Consider the following 18639-nt stretch of genomic DNA (forward strand, 5'->3'; position numbering starts at 1 on the left):
TTGAGCTTTATTCTCCCATTCTCTTACTCTGAAAGGCTTAGTTTAAATTCCCCTTATGGATTGATTGATCGATTGCTAATAATTTAGGGAGCCCATTACCTAAAAAAAATGGTTTTCCTCTTCTGCCTACACACTATTTATTGCTTGAAATTCTTTGCAGAGGAGACAAAGCAGTGTGGTGTTATGGAATGTACAAGTCTTCAGCTAGAAGGTGGGGGTTTATGGCAGGTTCACCTCGGGCTCCCCTGCAATGGGTGATGAAGTCGCTGAACTGCTCCTAGCTTCAGTTTTCTCCATCATAAAGTGAAGCAGCTGTAAGATGAAAAGGAGAGGATGTTGTAAAAACACTTTGAAAATGCAAATGCTGAATGAAAACATACCTCCACACAAAAACTGTACATGAACGTTCTTAGCACTGTTTTTCATAGCTGAGAAGTGCAAACAACCCAAATGTCCATCAGCCCATGAGTGAGTAAACAAAATGTAGTATACCCATTCGATGATATATTATTTGGTAATGATAATGAATGAAGTGCTGATACCTGGCTACACGGGGATGAACTTGGAAACTGTCGTGCTGAGTGAAGGAAGCCAGAAAAAGAGGCTAGCGGAGAGGGGAGGGGTGGCAGTGGGGAGTGACTGCTGCAGTGTTGGGAGTTTCTTCTTGGGTGTTGAAAATGTCATGAAATTAGATTGCGATGATGGTTACACATCTCTGAATGTACTAAAACCACTGAATTGTATATTTTAAATGGGTGAATTTTATGACGTGAATTTGTAAAAATAAAGCTGTAAAAATACAAATGCAGTAGGAGTTTTATTCTTACTGGAGTGAGTCTGTTGTCAGTTATTGGTGTATGCTGGGTATTAGGGATACAGTGTCAGGGTGCAAGCCCAGTTCTGCCACTCAAAAAATGTGGCCCCAGATTAAGTTAGTGAAATTCGCTGAACTCATTTTTCTAATGTGTTGAAACGGCAATGGTAATAATAATCATCTTGTCTAACTGCCAGTGTGGTCGTGGGGCCGTGGCGAGCGAACTTTTGGACACTTAGGGTGCGTGAGTTTGCTCTCAGCGTGTTTTCCTTTCCTTCCCTTTTCCAGTGTATAGATGAGGGAGAAGCAGACTTAAGAGGGAAGGGCACAGAAGGCAATAGAGAGCCCTGTTTGTTAGCTGCTCCTACCTTTAAAAAAAAAAATAATAATAAATCTAAGCTCTGCAGAGATATTTTTGTCCATTGCAGCCATACACATTTACAGTTTAGCAAGAACTTTGTGGTTAAGCCATGCTTTCCAAGGTTCGAGAATATTTTAGTTAATAGGCCAGTCTCGTTCCCAGATGATACCATTAATCCAGTTCGCTGTACAGAGCTTCAGGCAGGGAGGGAGGGTCAGAGGTGGTGCCAGATAGGGCTGAGTGTCCACTTTTGTAGGCAGGCACCTGCTGCCGATCCACTTGTGTTTAGGGGTGCTAGACGACGCCCCATCCAGATACTCTTTATCTCAGTTCTGAGCATTGTCCATGGGGACTGAAGCACAGTGTACCTTGGCCGCATAACCACCAGAATGTCACCGACCTAGGGAATCTGGAATATTGAATGTGCTTTGTTTACTGCATAGGGTGTTCGATGGATCATTTCGGAAAGCAGGGAATTTCCTCGTGGCAGCATTTTTTTCCAGCTTTTAGTCAAATGACGAGGGCATGAACTTTTGGACTTTCTCAGTGACGGTACTAGTAGCATTTTAGGAGACATTAATTCCTTGAACTTGTTCAGAGGTCTTCAAGACATTGTACTGGGCATTGAGGAATCAAAGATGAACAGAGGTCCCTCTTCAAGGGCTCATGGCTCTTCGCGTCAGAGAGGCCATCTGGGAGGACGGCTGCACGGGGGCTGCCGCCAGGGCCTTCTCTGCAGGGGCAGGACGTGGATCCCTGCCAGAGCTGCTCAGGCCACTGAGATGTTTCATTTCACTCACCCACAGTTATTTTTTATCATTTCTATTTTATAAAGCCTGCAGTTCTGTTTTGAAATATATTTGAATTTTTCTTGGTGGATTATTTCCATTTCATTTGTTTCATATTGCACTAGAGAGAAGTAGAATCCTCATGAAAATAATGCAGATTTTGCCGACTGCAACTGTGGAAGGTTGCCAGTACTTTTTCATAAAATGAGTTACTTGTACATTATTTCAGCTCTTGAGGCCATTGACCCCAGATTTCACTGTGCTGTGAAAAAAGCCGTGCCATCATCTTTATTCTCAGTAAAAGTCAAGGCTGCATGACATTTGTAAGAATGGATACGTGTGTTCCATCTTATACGATGTACATGTTTTTTCCCTGAAGGAACATATGGTTTGTGCTTTTTAAACTCAGGTAATCAGAACATTTGTAGCTATAATCTAAGTTTCAGTTTTAAAGAGTAGAAATTATGTAATTATATAGGTTATATAAAGCATAGTGAATATGATTGCTAAATGGTTTGGAGTTTAGGTTCTTTCAATAACTTCTAGTAAAAGGTCACTTATTTATTTATTTGTGATATGTATTTAAGGCAATACATTTCTCTAGCAGTAACTTTTTACTGAAGCCAACTGTTTTCAAGTGTAATATTTTCATTATGTAAGTATGTTTAAATTTTGACTATGGTTTTTCTTTGGTCCATAGTTATTTAAAAGTGTGCTTTTAAATTTCCAAATATATGTGTTTTTTTTTTTTTAAAAAAGATTTGTTATTGATTTGTTTTATTGCATTATGACCAGAGAAGTGGTTTGTATGCTACTGATTCTCTGGAGTTTGTTGAGATTTTCTTTGATTCCATCCGGATATGAGGTACGTGTTTACAAATGTTCTTGTAGTCTAGAGAAGAATATGTAGTCTTTAATTCGTTTTGGAAAGCAGGAGGGTGCAAGGTTCTGTATACTTCTAATGATCTAATTAATTGCATTTAGTCATTTTCTTTCCCCTCCACTTCCTCCATCCCACTCCCATCCCTGACGGATGCATGTTGCCCTCTCCCCTTAAGAACTGGTCTCTGAAGGCGGGGTGTCCCTTCCCATGCGCTCGCTGCGTGGCTCACCCGGGGCCTGACACCCTCTGTGTACTCGGGGCCTGGCATGCTGGGGGGCCTGGCGCACCAGGGGCCTGGCCTGTGGCTCCACCTGGGGTGTGAACCCAGGACGTTCTGTCTGTAAAGCAGACGTGCTAACCACTCCAGTATAGAGCCACTCTACATTGTTGTCATTTTCATTTTACTGTTTACTAATTTGTTGACTACTTTTCCTTTTAATAATTGAGCAATGTTTTAGTCTTCCATTACGATATAGATTTGTCAATTTCTCTCCAAGTCCTATCAGTTTTTGCTTTATATGTGTTGATACCATTTTATTAGGCATATATATTTTTCATCTTCCTGTTAATGTTTTATCATTATGTAGTGGTTTTTTCATCCTAAAGAAATGTTTTTATTTTTCATGGTCTTTTTTTGTCTCATGTTAGTATAGATACTCCAGCTTCCTTTTGGTTGGGGTTTTCTTGATTACCTATCTTTATCTGTTTATTTTCAAACTTAATGTGTTCTGTTCTTATGTTTTATGGTTGCGTTATTATTATTATTATTTTTGTGGCTGCTGTAACAAATCACGTAAACATGGTGTCTTGAAACAACAGAAATTTTTCTCACAGTTCTGCAGCCAGAAGTCTGAGGTCAGTGTCAATGAGTCGAAATCAAGATGTTGCAGGGACGAACGAACTTCCTCTGGAGGTTTTGGAGAAAAACCCGTTCCTTGCCTCTCCAGCTTCTTATGGATGCCAGCATTCTTTGGCTGTGGCTGCATCACTGCAATCTCTGTGTCCTGGTCAAATTGCCCTCTTGTATCTGATACGATACAAGAGAACATAGAAGAAGGAATTGCCTTCTGCCTTTTTTTAATAAGGATAGTGGTGATTGCATTTAGGGCCCTCCAAGGTAATGCAGGACAGTTGTACCATCCCCAAATTCTTTGCCATGAAAAGTAACATTTTCAGCTTCCAGGGATCAGGACTGGTACCTTCGGTGGCCATTAAGCAGCCTGCTACAATGGTGCAATGTCTGTCTTAACCGGCCCAGTCTAGTGCACTTAACATTTATTGTGATTCTGATAAATGTGTACTTCCTCTACCATCTTACATTTTGCTTGTTTCTGTTGCCGTCTTTTCCGTCCTTGATTGCCTTTTTAAACAGCCAAGTTGTTTTATTTGTTTTTCTTTATATTCTTCCCTCTTTTGGTTTGGAAATTACATGCTCTCTCATGTTCTTTTTGTGGTTGCCCTTGTTATTTTACCATTCATATTTAGCAAAGTCTGAAATTAATGTTATAGTCCTCTAGCAGACAAAACAAGGACGTTAAAATGCTTTAATTCCTATTAAACTCAGTAATCAAGTTATGCGCTGCTGCTGTTCAGTGTTTCTAGCCTAGCCTTTTTTAACCTCATAAACTAAACATTATTACTATATCATCCAAAAACTTTTTTAGATTTACCTTCCTATTTAGTAGTTTCTTTACTCATAATCCTTATTGCATTTCTGATTTTTTTCCTGGGATCAATTTTTCTTCTTTAGAAGCTCTTTTATGGCAGGTCTATAGGGGGAGCTCTGTTTTCGTTTATCTTAAATGACTTTATTCCACACACATATTCTTGGAAGATAGTTTTGCTTGATATAGAAACTCAGATTGACAGTTATTTCCTTTTAGCATTTTAAAGGTATTCTATTCCTCTACTTTTGTTGTTTCTGTTAAAAGTTTGCCAGTAGTCTAATTGTCATTCCTTTGTTAGGTGGTCTTTTTTTCCTCTGTCTGCTTTTAGAAAAAAAATTATTTTTGCCTTTGCTAATGTGTGTATTCATTACAATGTATATAAAGTGTGTATTTCTCTTTATTTTGCTAGGTATTTGCGGATCCGTGCCTTTCAGCTATGTAAAGGTGTCAGCCATTTCTCTCCAGACGTTGACTCTTACTCTATCATCTCTGCCTGTGATTCCAGTAAAGGTGTAGCAGACTTTCTTGTGCTGTACTCCTTATGTTTTCTGTCACATTTTGCATCTCCTGTCTCCCTTTGCTGGTTTCTAGGTAATTTTTTCAAATCTATCTTTTAATTCACTAATTTTTTTTTTATCTTTGTTGAAGCTGCTGTTTATTAGTTGATTTAAAATTTTTTTTTCAACGTTGCTTCATTTCTAAAAGTTCTATTTGGTTTCTTTTTCAGCTCTGCTTGGTCATTTTTGATAGTCTCTGTGGCTTGTATTTATGATTAATTTATTTTATACAGTTATTCTATGTTGTTTTTATTATAATTCTAGTATTTGAAGTCTTTGAGGGCTTAGACCTATGGTGTATGTTTCTGATGGCTGTCACTCATGGAGATTTTTTTTGGGGAGGGTTGTTGACTTTTGACTTGGAGCTCATATTTAGTTGATTTTAACCTATGGAAAAACCCCGGGGGTCAACATTGAGGATTTTTTTTTTTTTTTTTTGCTCAGAAGATTATATTAATTTCTACTCCGGGCCTGGGTCACTGCTCACCTGAGAACATTTTTACCTCTTATGGATTCTCAACTCCTTTATTATTATTATTATTTATTTTTTATTTTTTTATTTTTTTACCTCCAGCAATGCTTAGTTTTGGCATTTGACCTCTGGTAATGTCACCTTTTGTGATTCACATTCCGAGTTCTAGTTTTAGTCTCATGGTTTTGAGACTAAACATTATTGTATGCAAATAACGCTTTTATGGAAAATCTTACTTGAGTGGTGGGGCTTAAACATTTGCCTTACTTGAGATCTCCAAGTGATATTTATTAGTAATGGAAACAGTGATTGTGTACCTGTTTAAAACTTAGGAAAAGAGTATTCAGTGTGAGGTGATAGTAAAATGCAGTTGGAGGCTCATTGGACTAAGTTAGGTGTGTTGGTGTTCTTGGTACTGGGAGGAGCCAGCTCCAGCTTATGAGATATTGGTAAAGTCTTTACTTTGTTTAGTTTTATCATCTGTAAAATGACCAGATGACTTCTAAAGTTCCTTCTGGTGCTAACAGTGTATGCATCCGAGGCTTCGTTTCATTGCTCTTTTCTCTGTTATATTGTTTTAAGAAGCATTATTTGAGGTCTGTGTTTGGGACATTGTGTTGGGAATGTTGGAAGATAGAGCATTTAATGGCTCCTGCCTTCAGTAAGCTCGCAGTCTAGCGATTGCATTAGAAATTGACAACACAGAGCAGTTTGTAAGAGGGAACTGTAATAAGTGGTACTGCCGTGTCCCTGAGCCCATTTCAAGGAAGACAGTTAATTAGTGTCTAGCATAGAATGTTCTTCCCATGCCCTTTTTAAGGAGATTCGGTAGCTACTTATAATAATAATAGATGTCATCTTTTATATTGCTTTATTGTATTACTGTGTGCCAGGCTCTGTAAGGAAACATGACATAAATTAACTCATTTAATTGTAAACCAAGGAAGTAGATAAGGATATCATTCGCATTTTACAAATGAAGAAACCAAAGCATAGAGAGGTGAAGTGTTCCTAAGGTTACGTAAGTTATAAGTGGTGAACTGAAATCAGAACCAAGGTGGCCCTGAGGGTCCAAACTAACACATTTATTAATCAGGTGGCATTGAGAGGCTAATAGGATCTTGGCGAAGATCCAAGCCAGATCCTTTCTGTACTAGTGTTATTAGACAAATTTTGGAACTATAAACAGGATGGGGTGCATTAAAGTTCACTTAGCTGAGACAGATGGTTGGTTGGCTTATCTTTAGTTGCCTCACCCAGAGTTGTTTTTAAAACCACACCAAAGTCTGTTTCAGTAAGCTTAACTAGAATATTGATTTAGAGATTGAATTAACATGATAAATCTTGCTTATTAGTGTTACGTGTGTGGATACAGATAGAACAGATAGTTTAAAGTATAGCAAGGTAAAATGAGTTTGTAATAGAGTATTATTTTTAACTAAAGTAATATATTTTAACTTTTAGTTAAGTACATGCTCTTGAAATTTTTGAGATGCATTTTAGTGGATGTCACTTTTATGTTCTCATCAAATATTAGATACTTAAAAATTTTCCTATTCATAGGATATTCATTATGTGCCAGACATTATGCTAGATATTTTACATTTATTATTTATATTGCTCCGACAACCTTGGAACATATGCCTTGAATGCATTTTATTACAAATGAGGAAATCGAGGTACAAAAAATGATAAACTTTCCCAAGGTCGGACAGTGTGGCTTATGAGGCGGCAGTCGGGCGCCGCTGGTGCAGAGCTGAGCAGCAGGTCCTGGGGCGGGGGGGTGTGGAGACACATGCCTCTGCGTCTGGGGAGAAGGGATGATTGGCCACGAGATAACTGGAAAACATCATTCATCAGAATAAATTCCAGATGGATTAAGGAGAAATGTGTAAAATTACAAAGATTGTAGAGAGGAAAAAAGCAAAATGAAAAGTCTATCAGAGGTAATGCCTTAAAACTTTCCTGCTACATTTTATTAGACGTGTGCCTGTGAAGGGATGATAATGTTCTCTGTAAAAGCAGAACTCAGAGGAAAAGGTTCGTAGACCCTAAATGTGCAAAATGTTAAAATATTTGCTCATTAAAAATAAAGTTACAGAAGTTAATGGTCTTGGAATGTCAAATATAACAGAAGGTCAATATGTATATTATTATTTCGAATTTGTAGGAATGCATCAAGATTTCAAAAAAGAGGCAGGTGGGCAAAGAAATTAATAGACCTTGTGGGAAATTTTAGATGTAAATAAACACATGCAAAACATTCATTCTCATCTGCTTATCAGAGAAACACCAAATAAAGCAGCCACTTTCGATCTACTAAAACAGGATAATTTTAGTGATAACCTCTGCTTCTGTTTCAGAGTATGTAAGCCAAAGAGGAAGTGAAACTTTATATTTAGTCCTAACCTATTTTGGGGGTTCCCTTTACCTTTCTGTATTGTAAACTTTCCAATGTCTGGTTCACTCTTGAAGCAGTTATTTTAGAGACATCGTATTCTGCTGTTTCATTCAGCACCTACTCTTTGAGCTCGCATTCCAGGCAAGGCCCTACAACTAGGACATTCTAAAGGGGTCATGTTTTCTGGGGTGTTTATTTTATTTGTGGTGGTACAATTATTTGAGAGTGCTTTGGATTTTTATTGGCTTCTTGAAGTGTGCTGTAGTTTTTCAGAAGTGTTTCAAACTGTGGAAATTATGTATAAGTATGTCATGCTCTTGAGACCTGATTATCGCCTCCCCTAAGTAAATGAAGCTTTTTACTCATTTGAGGCTTGGGCTTTTAAACACTCGACAAGTTGGCTCATTTCTATCTTGTATAGCCCTGAAAAGTTCAGGCTGCCAGACAGGTGCTTCAAGACTTTTCTAGACACACAGTAGAACATACTTGGAAAAGGATGAATTATTCACTCAGTTCAAAGCTGTCTTAAGTTAAGGTTAAAAGGGCTAGTATTGCTTAGCTAAGTATTAAATGACAGATGGAAGGGATAAGTTTCTTCTTGTGTCCTTTGAAAAGAGTGATCGCCCCTGCTGGACTTGAGAGTTTCTCCTTCATGGACATACTACTTAATGTTTCACTCTGTGTTGGAAGAATTTCTTCCACAATTTCAATGACAAAATTGCAGCTTCATGTGTTTGGGTAAAATCAGCTGTTACTGTTTTACAGAATGTGACTCTTTTTCTGTCCTCCAGAAGTTCCCCCATCCCCAAATTGAAAAGATTTTATTTCTAAAATTTTAACCTATAGCCTCATAATTGTGTTTTTTTTTAAAGCACCTATACATATACAGGTGTTAGATCTTGTTTTTAACCAATTTGTTTCCATTTTTAAATGAAAAGCATATGTAAAAATTATAGGGTTTCCCTCAATCCCCAAAAGTTTACTACTTTTTTAAAAATTGGGTTTATGTTTGAGAGCCTATTGATATTCATTTAGATTGGTAAAATAATTCCAGGGAATTTTAACTCCTAAAGATTAATTTGCTCAGTGTTTATTAGTTTTAGGTATCTTTTATCATATTCCAGGTTTTTGAAAGCCAAAGGAACGAGTTTCAGGTCATGCTTATTGTGCCAGGCGAGGAACAGGACTTCAGATATCGTATAAAGCTTATCATGCCCACTCCTTAGTAGTCTCATAAGATAGATATTACTGTCCCCTCCACAGATGAAAATACTGTGGCACGAATAGCTTGCCCAGGGCACGTTCCTGTTAACTATCTGGGTTGAGGTTTTAACTTGGTGACCCAGAGCTTTTCTTTTCCCCATTATCACTGGCAGCTATGAGACCCCAGGGCCAGCCACTCCCGTATGTATTTCCTTAGCATCTACTGGCCTCCCGTAGGAGATCGATTTCAGGCAGATGACAGGTAGAGGACAGAGTTGTCACGACCACTCAGAAGTAGCCAGACAGCCTGTTCTTATTTCAGCCAACAGGTACTTGGGGCCTCAGTGAAGGAGAGGTTGGCGGAGCCCCTGTCCAGCCCCGCGGCCTCTGTCTCTGCTGTGTACTCGCCTCGTTACGTGGCTGCAGTACAGTTTTGTATACACTGTTCTAACAACTTAAGGATTGACCGTGTCCTACATATTACTCCTAAGATTATTTTAATGACTAAACACTTTTCCACCCAACTGTTTGTAAGTATTAAAGTGTGCCTGATCATATTTTTTTCAGAGGAAACATTCTTGTGTTAGGCTAGTGTTGCAAGAAAGTCCCACCTAAGGTGTTTAACAGGATCACAGAGTGGTTTATTTACACGGAATTTTCTGTACTTGCAGGTGTCTGATCAGTGTGGGTCTCCTGACTTACCCAGTTGGGTCTTCCTGCAGGTTATAGGCCTCACTGTGGTGCCATGCATGCTTACTGGTGAGGTCTAGAATTTTCCTTTTTTTCCTTTTCTTATTTCCGTACCTCTGGGTGTTATACTTGCTTAAATTTCCAAATCCAGTCTGTCAGTGACAGATACAGCTACTTTTGCTTTTATACCAACTTTGGGAATTGACGTAATTCTTCGAAACATAAAACCCAGGTAACTCAAAACACAAAACCCAGTTTGATATACAGATTGTCTGTTTGCAGTCTGGAACTTACTTGTGAGTGGTGGAGTGAGATTTGAAGTCTGTTTAGTTAGCCGCTTATATCCCCAGAGTCTCTTCAGTTGTACGTCAGTTGTGATTGAATGAAGCACAGTGACGGCTTTTCTTACAGTCACATGCCTTTGGGGTCCAAACAGGTTGGCAGCGCGGTCCAGAATGTTAGACCTGGCGTGTATTTGTTCCTTAGGACATATTTATTGAGGGCCTCTTAAGCGTTAGCTCTGTGAATACAGCAGTGAATGAGAGAGACAAGTCTGCCTCCTTGGGAGTTACATTCTAATAATGGAGACAGATCATGAATTTCCGACAGCAGCGCTAATAATGAACTCTGGAGTGCTTCCCGCGTGTCACTGTTTGAGGTGCTGCTGTTGTTAGCTTCGTTTCATATGTGGAAACTGAGATCAGAGAAGTTAAGAAAGTTTCTTAAGTGTGCAGAGCCAGTAAGTGGCAGAGCAGGAATCTGAGCAGGAATCTGCAGCCGGAAACCTGTGTTTTGTGCCTTGGTACCTGCCGAGTATCCAGGTCGAAGCACAGTGCCTGGCCCCGTTTGCCTCATCGTAGGTGCTCAGTACGTATTTCGTGGATGTCTAAATACAGAGTCAGGGAAAATAATGGCTTTTACTTTAGTTGTGTGTGGCGGTTGCATGGGCTCTGTTACTTTGTCCCATGGCCTGAGTGCAGAGCCTTCTAGAGTTTGGATTCTTCCCTCTGCCTCGGTGGCGTCATGACTGTTGAAATAGCACCGTTTTGATTAAGTAACAACTAATATATGCAATTTGAGGCATAACTTTCCTTTGTCTAAATTTGTTTTGGGTCATTTTTTTTTTCATTTCTGTTTAAGACTTTCATAATTTTTCCCTTCAGATATCAGTTGGAATTTTTAGAGACTTTAGAAATTATTTGAATATTAACCTAGGAAAGTAGTAGATAATGAGAAGTAAATTATATATCTGAAAACTATGTTTATCATAGTTTTGAACCCAGTTGTAGTTGTGACAGAGATCAGAAATGTTCGGTTTTCTGTCATTAATAATAAAAATCACGTGAGCAAGAAGCACTTTGGTGCTGTGTAATTTGTAATGTCCATAGGGTTGGCAAGGACCCTGGTCCTCGGTCTGTCCAGTCATCATACCCCCTTGAATGTGTGTCCACAGTTCGCCTGCCATACGTTCTGCTGGACGCTCTCTGAACAGCACTTCTGATTCTCACAGTATTTATCCAGGTCGTCACTGTAACACTCAGTTTACAGATGAGGAAGCTGAGTCCCTTGTCCAGGACCTCACAGCATGCAGCACAGTGGGCTTCCGACTTACGGGCCTTGGGCTGATCCCAACACACAGCAGGTCCCTGCCCTCTGACACCAGCGGCCTGTGTGCCCATGGCCATCTTCTCCCATCTCTGAGCCTGTTTTCCTACTTTTAAAATGACGGGATCACGTTTAAACGACAGTGGTGACCTTTACAACATTGAGTCAGAAAGGCTGTAAGGTCCTCCGTCCACTGTCTACTAACTCTTCAGTTCAGACACGTTTATCAGGCACCTCCTGTGCAGCACCCGGCAGGGCAAGGTGCCGCCAGACTACAGAAATGGAGACACCTGGTCTGTCCCTCCGAGGGAGCGAGGCTGACCGTTCCCCTGGATGCTGCGGACTTCACGGTCAGTGCGGCAGGTGCCTGCTCACCGCAGTAAACCCCACCTGTCGTTCCGGCACCAGAAGGAAGGTGCATCGTCTCTGGTTCCTTACAGAATGAAACACCCTTTTGCGCTTCGAGGCCGGAGCCGCAGTGCCTTTGGCGAGAGGGAGGGAGTGGCTGCGAAGTGGAGCCAGCGTGGGTTGAAGGAAATGCTGTCCGAGTCCGTGAGTGCTGCTTTAACGGAACGTGTAATCGTGAGTGATTCTGACTGCTGCAGAATCGTGGTGGCGGAGGGACCGTGAGGAGGAGCTCCTTGTTACCTTCCCTTGTCCACCTCACGGCAAACAGCAGCTCAGAACCCGCATTCGATCACTTGTAAAGGAGGGTCAGCCTACTAAAGCCCGTAACAAAATGCATGTTAATCCATGAAACTTCGAGCGCTGGATATCATCATGCTCTTGGGTATCACACAATGTACTGTGTGTTCTGTTCGTTTGATACCCTTAGTGATACTTATTATTTTATTTATGTTCTTTTTTTAAAATTTATTTTTTATGATGACAGTTGGTTAACAAAATCTAGTAAGTTTCAGCTGTGCATTTTAACTGTAAAGCATATGTGTATTTACACTGTGTGTTCATTTATTTATATTCTTAATGGTGTTTTGTTTAAAAACTTTTTTTAAAAATAAATTAAGCTAAATGTATGTATAAATGATAGAGACTTCCTGGCCATCTCCGCCACCCACCCAGATCGTTGTCACTCCTTGCAACCAAACCACCACTTTAAGTTTCTTGTATATTCTTCCTGCATTTCTTCATACAAATACAAATAAATACGAATATTTTTCCTATCCTCCTTTTCGCCTCTCAAAGGTTCTCTTTATCTTGCCTTTTTTTTTTCTTTTTCACTTGATGCTGTAGTCTTACTTTTGTGAAAACTGGGCCATCTGAAAGTGTGTGTGTGCGAAATTTCCGGATAGCTCTGAATATGGCTTTCAGCCTCCATCCGCTGGCGTAATGACTGTGCAGAGACTGCACCTCTGGCAGTTTTACGTAGGCTCATTCTGGTGATTTTAAGTACTTCCTGCCTAGCTCTAAAGAGGAAGACCTGGCACCATTTTCAGAACTCTCAGAGTTAATAAAGTCGCTCATGTTTCAACCTTTATGTGTACAGAATATATATTTCTTGGCACACTCAACAGTGGTATTGTCTCAGTTCCTTTTATCATTTGTCTTTCACGGGAACCAATTACTTCACAAAAAAGAACATTTAGTTACTATTAAATTCTAAAAAACTGCCTCTCTGTTTTTGTGGTCAGAATTTTAATCTTCCTTACAACCCTGCCAAACTTCCCCATCTTCCCTTCCCTCCAGAAAAATAAACAAAAATCTAACTCAGACCCTTACTTTGTAAGCCACCCTCATAGAATTCGGGAAAATGAAATTTTGGGAAAGTTGTGTTTCAGTGAAACAGTAAAGTTCGAAAGATTTCATTGCTTCAGCAAAAATCTGGTTAAATAAAAGTAGTATGGTAATTGAAGGGCAGTGGACAGGATCACGGAGGAGCAGGAGAAAGCGATGGACAGCGTCAGGATAAAGTCGCTGTGTGCTTTTCTCTACACACAGTTGTTCAGGGCCTGTGGCGCAGAGCGCAGGCAGAGTAGTAACCATGGTGGAGACCTGCCTGTGGCCTGGCGGTTCCTCGTTAAATTCCAAGACTCCTTAGATAAAATTACTTCTCAGATTCCTCTTATGAAATATGAATCGCCATTTCCTTTGTGAAATTCCTTCTTGAAAGCGCTTAAGAGCATACTGATTGGTATTTGCTCACGGGCCCTGTGAAAGTACAGGTTGTCACTTCAGATATTTTTTTGGATGAAAGCACATTTCATGGTGTCAGTAATGGAGAATGAATTTGTATTTCTTCATCCACTAAAACATGTGTCTTGAGGCTTGTCGCGTGCTAAGTGGTGGGGAGGTAGTGCTGAGGAAGCTTGAAGGGCCTCGTGGGCCCGCCTGCTCTTGGTCATGTCCACGCTTGGCTTCCTGTGCGGCGGTCAGCAGATGAACTTGGCGTTCAGGATGACTGGTCTTGGGTTCAGGTCTTGACTTGGCCATTTATTTATTGTGAGGCCTGAGGAACTTGACCAGAGTCAGTTCTTCATCTGCAGATGGGGAACTCATGCAGGGTTGCTCGAGCAACCTAATCTGTGTGGCAGTGTGGTGCTCTGCAGCAGCCTGTGGCACTGTCCTTATAAAGTTCATGCAGTGGTCACTCTCCTGGGTCCCTCGCATTTTCTAGTTGCATTCTCCTCAACTGCATCCGGGAGAAAATCGTTGTGGAGTTTGGGAGTCACATGATGATTATGCCTCTGTCCCATTTTCTCGTTTTATTCCCAAGGTGCTCTCAGCTGCCTCATCTCATTCGATCATTAGATGAGGGAGATATTTTTACTCTATAGATGAGGACTTCATGCACGTTGAAGTTATCCAGTGGAATGAGTGGGACTAACCACCAATCCCTGGCTCAATGGTCTGTCCACTGCCTATTGTGACCCTTGGATTGTAGATAGAGTCCCCTTGTCAGCACAAGAAAACCGTTTAATAAGAAGCACTTAAGAGCGCAGTCTCCAAATCATAGTCTTCATTTCAAGTTCTTCTCCACCTATGGCTCTGCAGCCTTCAGCAAGTAACTGGTGTCTCTGTAATCAAACACCAGGGGATTGACTAAATGCTGTAATTAAAAGAAACAGCACAGCAGGTATATAACTGGATGTAAAAACTTAGTAAAAGCCGAAAATTAGGCCAGGGACCTGTTAACTCCATTCACCATGAAGGAGAGAGGGAGCAAGAGAACCCGCCGGATAAGCAATTCCTCATTAAAAGCCTGAGTGTGGGCTGCGAGGCTGGGAAGCATGCTGGGATTCAGTTTTACCTTTCATTTTTGGTTTTGTTTTGAATTCGGGCTTGCGGGGCCATGCGGCGGGAGAGTGGAGTTGAGGGCAGGCGCCCTGGAGCTGGCAGCCTGAGCTCAGCCCAGCAGCCCCGCTGCTGGCTGCTCTCTGTGCCTCAGTTTCCTAATCTGCACAGAAAATGAGTTCATACATGTGAAAATGAGTTTTAAATCAATACCACATAGAGAGTAGACAGCGATTGTTTAAAAGGGGACTTTCGAGCCGTCTGGTCTGCAAGAGAACATCTGGAGACACGGGGATAGAAGTGATCCGATTGGAGGGATTAAAGGCTTTGTGGGGCTCCGCGTCCCACGCAGGGTGCGCTCGGGCAGCCCGCAGCCGCGAAGCAGTCTTCCCCCGGAGGGCGGGTGTCTGTCCTTCAGGAGTAGAGAACGGGCTGGGTAATACAAGCAAGGGGGGCCTATGACTCGTGGCGGTCGCGTCCCCTTTTATTTGAGAGAGGGCTCCACTGTCGGCCACTTCTTCCTGCCCGTAGACGTGAGGGGCTCTCTTTTCGTCGAGGGCACGCGCGTCTCCAGGACCGAGCGTGTCTCAGTGCGTAGTGAGTCTCCGGCTGGGGCGCGCGCGTCTCCACTGCTTTCCCATCCGCGGCGCCAGGCAGGGCGTGGGCTGTCTGCGCAGTCCTGTCCCCAGCCTTCGGCCAGCGCTCAGCCGGAAAGGTCAGCCCTTCCAAGCCTGTTTAAAATCTTGTCACTCTACAGGCACTCAAGGAAAGACAAATAACATGTGATTTCACTTGCAAGTGGAATCCAAAAACCAAAATGAGCAAACAAACCAGAAACAGACTCAGAGATTGGGAGAAGGGACCGATGGTTGCCAGATGGCAGGGGGCGGAGGGATGGGCGAAAGGCGAAGGGGATTCGTTAGACAAGCTGCCAGTTATAAAGTGAGTCACGGGGGCTGCGAAGTGCAGCGTAGGGAACACAGTCAGTGACTCTAATAACCGTGCACGGTGGCAGGGGCACTGGGCTTACCTGCGTGATCGCTTCGTTAGGTATATGCGTGGCTAATCACCATGTTATCTACCTGAAATTAGTCCACTATCACATGCCAACTGTAACTGAAAAATAAATTTTAAAAAATCGTGTCACTCTTTCCATCTCCACCTTTTAACATTTTTCTAGCTTTATTGAGACATAATTGACAAATAAAATTGTAATATATTTAAAGTGTACAGCATGATAACTTGATGTATGTGTACACTGTGAAGTGATTCCCACAGTCTGGCTAATTAACACACTCATCGCTACACTCACGCATTGGGTGGCGGGTCCACCTTCTACTGCGTTGTTTCGTTTCAGTAAAACAAACGGTGCAGTTTCACTCTGGACGTGGACCTCGTGGAGCCCATCAAGAGGAGTTAGGCACCTCATGGAGTCCTTCCAGAGGAGCTAGGGTGTCCCTTGCAGCAGATGCTTGACTTTAGGAGCAAAGCGTATATCCCTGCTACGTGTGAAAGTCTCAGGGCTCAGTTACCAAAATGAGTTAGAAATGAAGTGTCCCGTCCTACACGGGCCCACAGACTGTGATGGAGCAAGCACATACACAGATATTTTGGCCCTGTTTGAAAATGGCCGAAGAGAGGTGAGAATAGAGTGTCTTAGAGCACAGGAGGCCAAGTGCCGAGCTCAGGGCCTTGGGAAGGCTGCACAGAGCAGGATGTTTGGGGTCTTGAGAATGAGTGGGGCTGAACGGTTTGGAAGAGAGATTAGTTCATTTGAGGTCATTAAGAACTTGAGCTGGGCGCCAGGCACTAAGTGTTAAAGAAGGGGCCACTGACTGCCCTCTCACTGTGCTGTGTTTTCTGTGCTGCCTGCCTTTAAAGCTGAGTAGATGTTCATTCACCAGGCTAATGCCACCTGCCCCGGGCCACCTGAAAGCACCTGCTGAGCTCTAAAAGCACCTCTTCTGTGCAGCTTTCCCGCTTCCCGGGGCTGCCCTGACAAGAGTACTACAAGCTGGGGGGCTCAAACAGTAGAGATTTATGGTCTCGAGATCTTCCAAGGCTGTGCAGAGAATCCGATCTAGGCCTTTCCCCGAGCCTCTGGTGATTTGCTGACAGTCTTTGGTGTTCCATGGCTTCTAAATGCATCACCTCACCTGGTCTTCATGTCTGTGCTCAAATGTCCCCTTTTATAAGGACACCAGTCATATTGGATTAGGGGCCCACCCTGCTCTAATATGACCTCATCGTAACTACTTACATCTGCAAGGACTCTATTTGCAAATAAAGTCACATTCTGAAGTATTGGGGGTCAGGGCTTCACTGCGAATTTTTGGGAACACAGTCCAACCCATAACACCCTCTGTCCACTCTTCCCGCCTCCCACCACTGGACTTTTCCTCCTTGCTGACTGATATGTAAGTAGTTCTGTAACTTTTTCTCTTTGGTGCCTTGCACATGATGTGGAAAGTAGCTCTAGGGAAAATATGCTAACCACGCGGAGTTTATAGGAATAAAGGAAGGTACTGCAGAGGTCATGTCTTTTCCTGTTCTCTTACTGCTAATGCCAAAGGCTGGCCGGAGTTGGGTGTCAGGTGGCCAACACCAGGAGAGGCTACCACTTTTATTACCACATGAGCATATTTGGTACCTCCTGGTCCATTTTCCATGGAGCAGTACTTCATTATCAGCTGGCACTCATTATGCTTTCTGAGATATGCTTTAAGAATATTTAGCAACTGACAAGACCCTCTGGGTCTTCTAGCAGATGCTTTACTCAGAGAATTTTAATGGTGACCTTCTTTCAGCCTGTGGTTGGAGTGTTCTGCCTTGTAGGAATCAGCAGTAAATCATGTGAATGGTTGAAATAGCCATTAGCAAAATGTCTGTGCCTGAAGGGAATGCCAAGAAATAATGGAATCTGCCCCAAGCTTTAGAATCAGCTCATTAGATATCTGAGAGAAGCAAAAATTTGTCTGGTTTCTGATCCGAGGTTTAGCTACACATCAGTGAGGAATGGCTCACCCTGGGGCTAGAACGAATGCCTTTGCTAAGAAAGAATATTCCAGGGTACCATTTATTATTTCTGGGTCAATAAATAACATTCTAGGCAGAGCGGTGTCTTCTGGGACATTAGAAAGGAATGTTAATCTTAAAATGTCTTTTCATTCAACGTCAGTAACATCTGCCTGAGAGAGCATACTGAAGTGTGTTCGCTTGACGGCGAGCAGAGCCCAGCATCCGTGAGGGGCCGGCGGCCAGGCTTGTTTCCCTTATGTAACCTGCACTCTCCTTCCGCACCATGTAAGTTGTAGGCAGATTTTAGCTGTACTGTTATTTCATCCATAAACATTTCTATAACTTGCTGCTATGACTGTAATAATATCACACCTAAAATATTTAATAGGGATTTCTTGATGCCCTCCAACTCTGTTTTGTGTTCAAATTTCCAATTGTCTCATGTAATTTTTAGATTTTTATTTTACAGTTTTTTTTTGAATCGGGATCCAGCTAAGGTCCTAATACCTGTCAGGTTTTAAGCAGGGGAGTGAGTGTGACAGGCATTTGAACCTCTCTCTGGCCTAGATGTGGAGAATGGATTGGTGTGGGTGGCGAGAGACTGGAAGTGGAGAAACTCGCTGGGAGGCTGTTGGAGTCCAGGAGGATGGGGCAGGAAAGGTGGGTCACTGGGAGGTGTCGCTGGGGCGGGCCAGGGTTGTTTGTCCTGGTTCAGCCAGACTTTTGGGTTGTGTTGGGTGTGTATGTTTGTCTATTCGAAAGTATTGTTCCCAGAGATATCATTAATTTAGGTGTCGACAAATTAAGATTCATGAAATCTTAAAATTTTCACATAGGTAAACTTATAGCAAGTTTATAGATTATTGAGGGAGACACATTGATCTGTGCTTCTCTTGAACCAATTTATTCAGCTTTAATATAGCTTATTTGC

At 41.9% G+C, this 18639-nt stretch overlaps 1 protein-coding gene across 15 annotated transcripts in view; it reads left to right on the plus strand.

The window, feature by feature from the left end:
* The window catches only part of ADD1 (adducin 1), a 69528-nt gene that overhangs the window by 9676 nt on the left and 41213 nt on the right, over positions 1–18639 (plus strand). The window contains exon 1 of one of the 15 annotated variants that reach the window (XM_016159202.2): positions 17869–17993. The exons of the other annotated variants lie outside the window; for them this stretch is intronic. The gene's annotated coding sequence lies outside the window, so the exon portion shown is untranslated. Of the gene's footprint in view, positions 1–17868; positions 17994–18639 lie in introns of those variants that run through there. 15 annotated transcript variants of the gene reach the window in all.

Source organism: Rousettus aegyptiacus, unplaced genomic scaffold (genome assembly GCF_014176215.1).
Source record: "Rousettus aegyptiacus isolate mRouAeg1 unplaced genomic scaffold, mRouAeg1.p scaffold_m13_p_10, whole genome shotgun sequence".
NCBI classification, from domain to species: domain Eukaryota; kingdom Metazoa; phylum Chordata; class Mammalia; order Chiroptera; family Pteropodidae; genus Rousettus; species Rousettus aegyptiacus.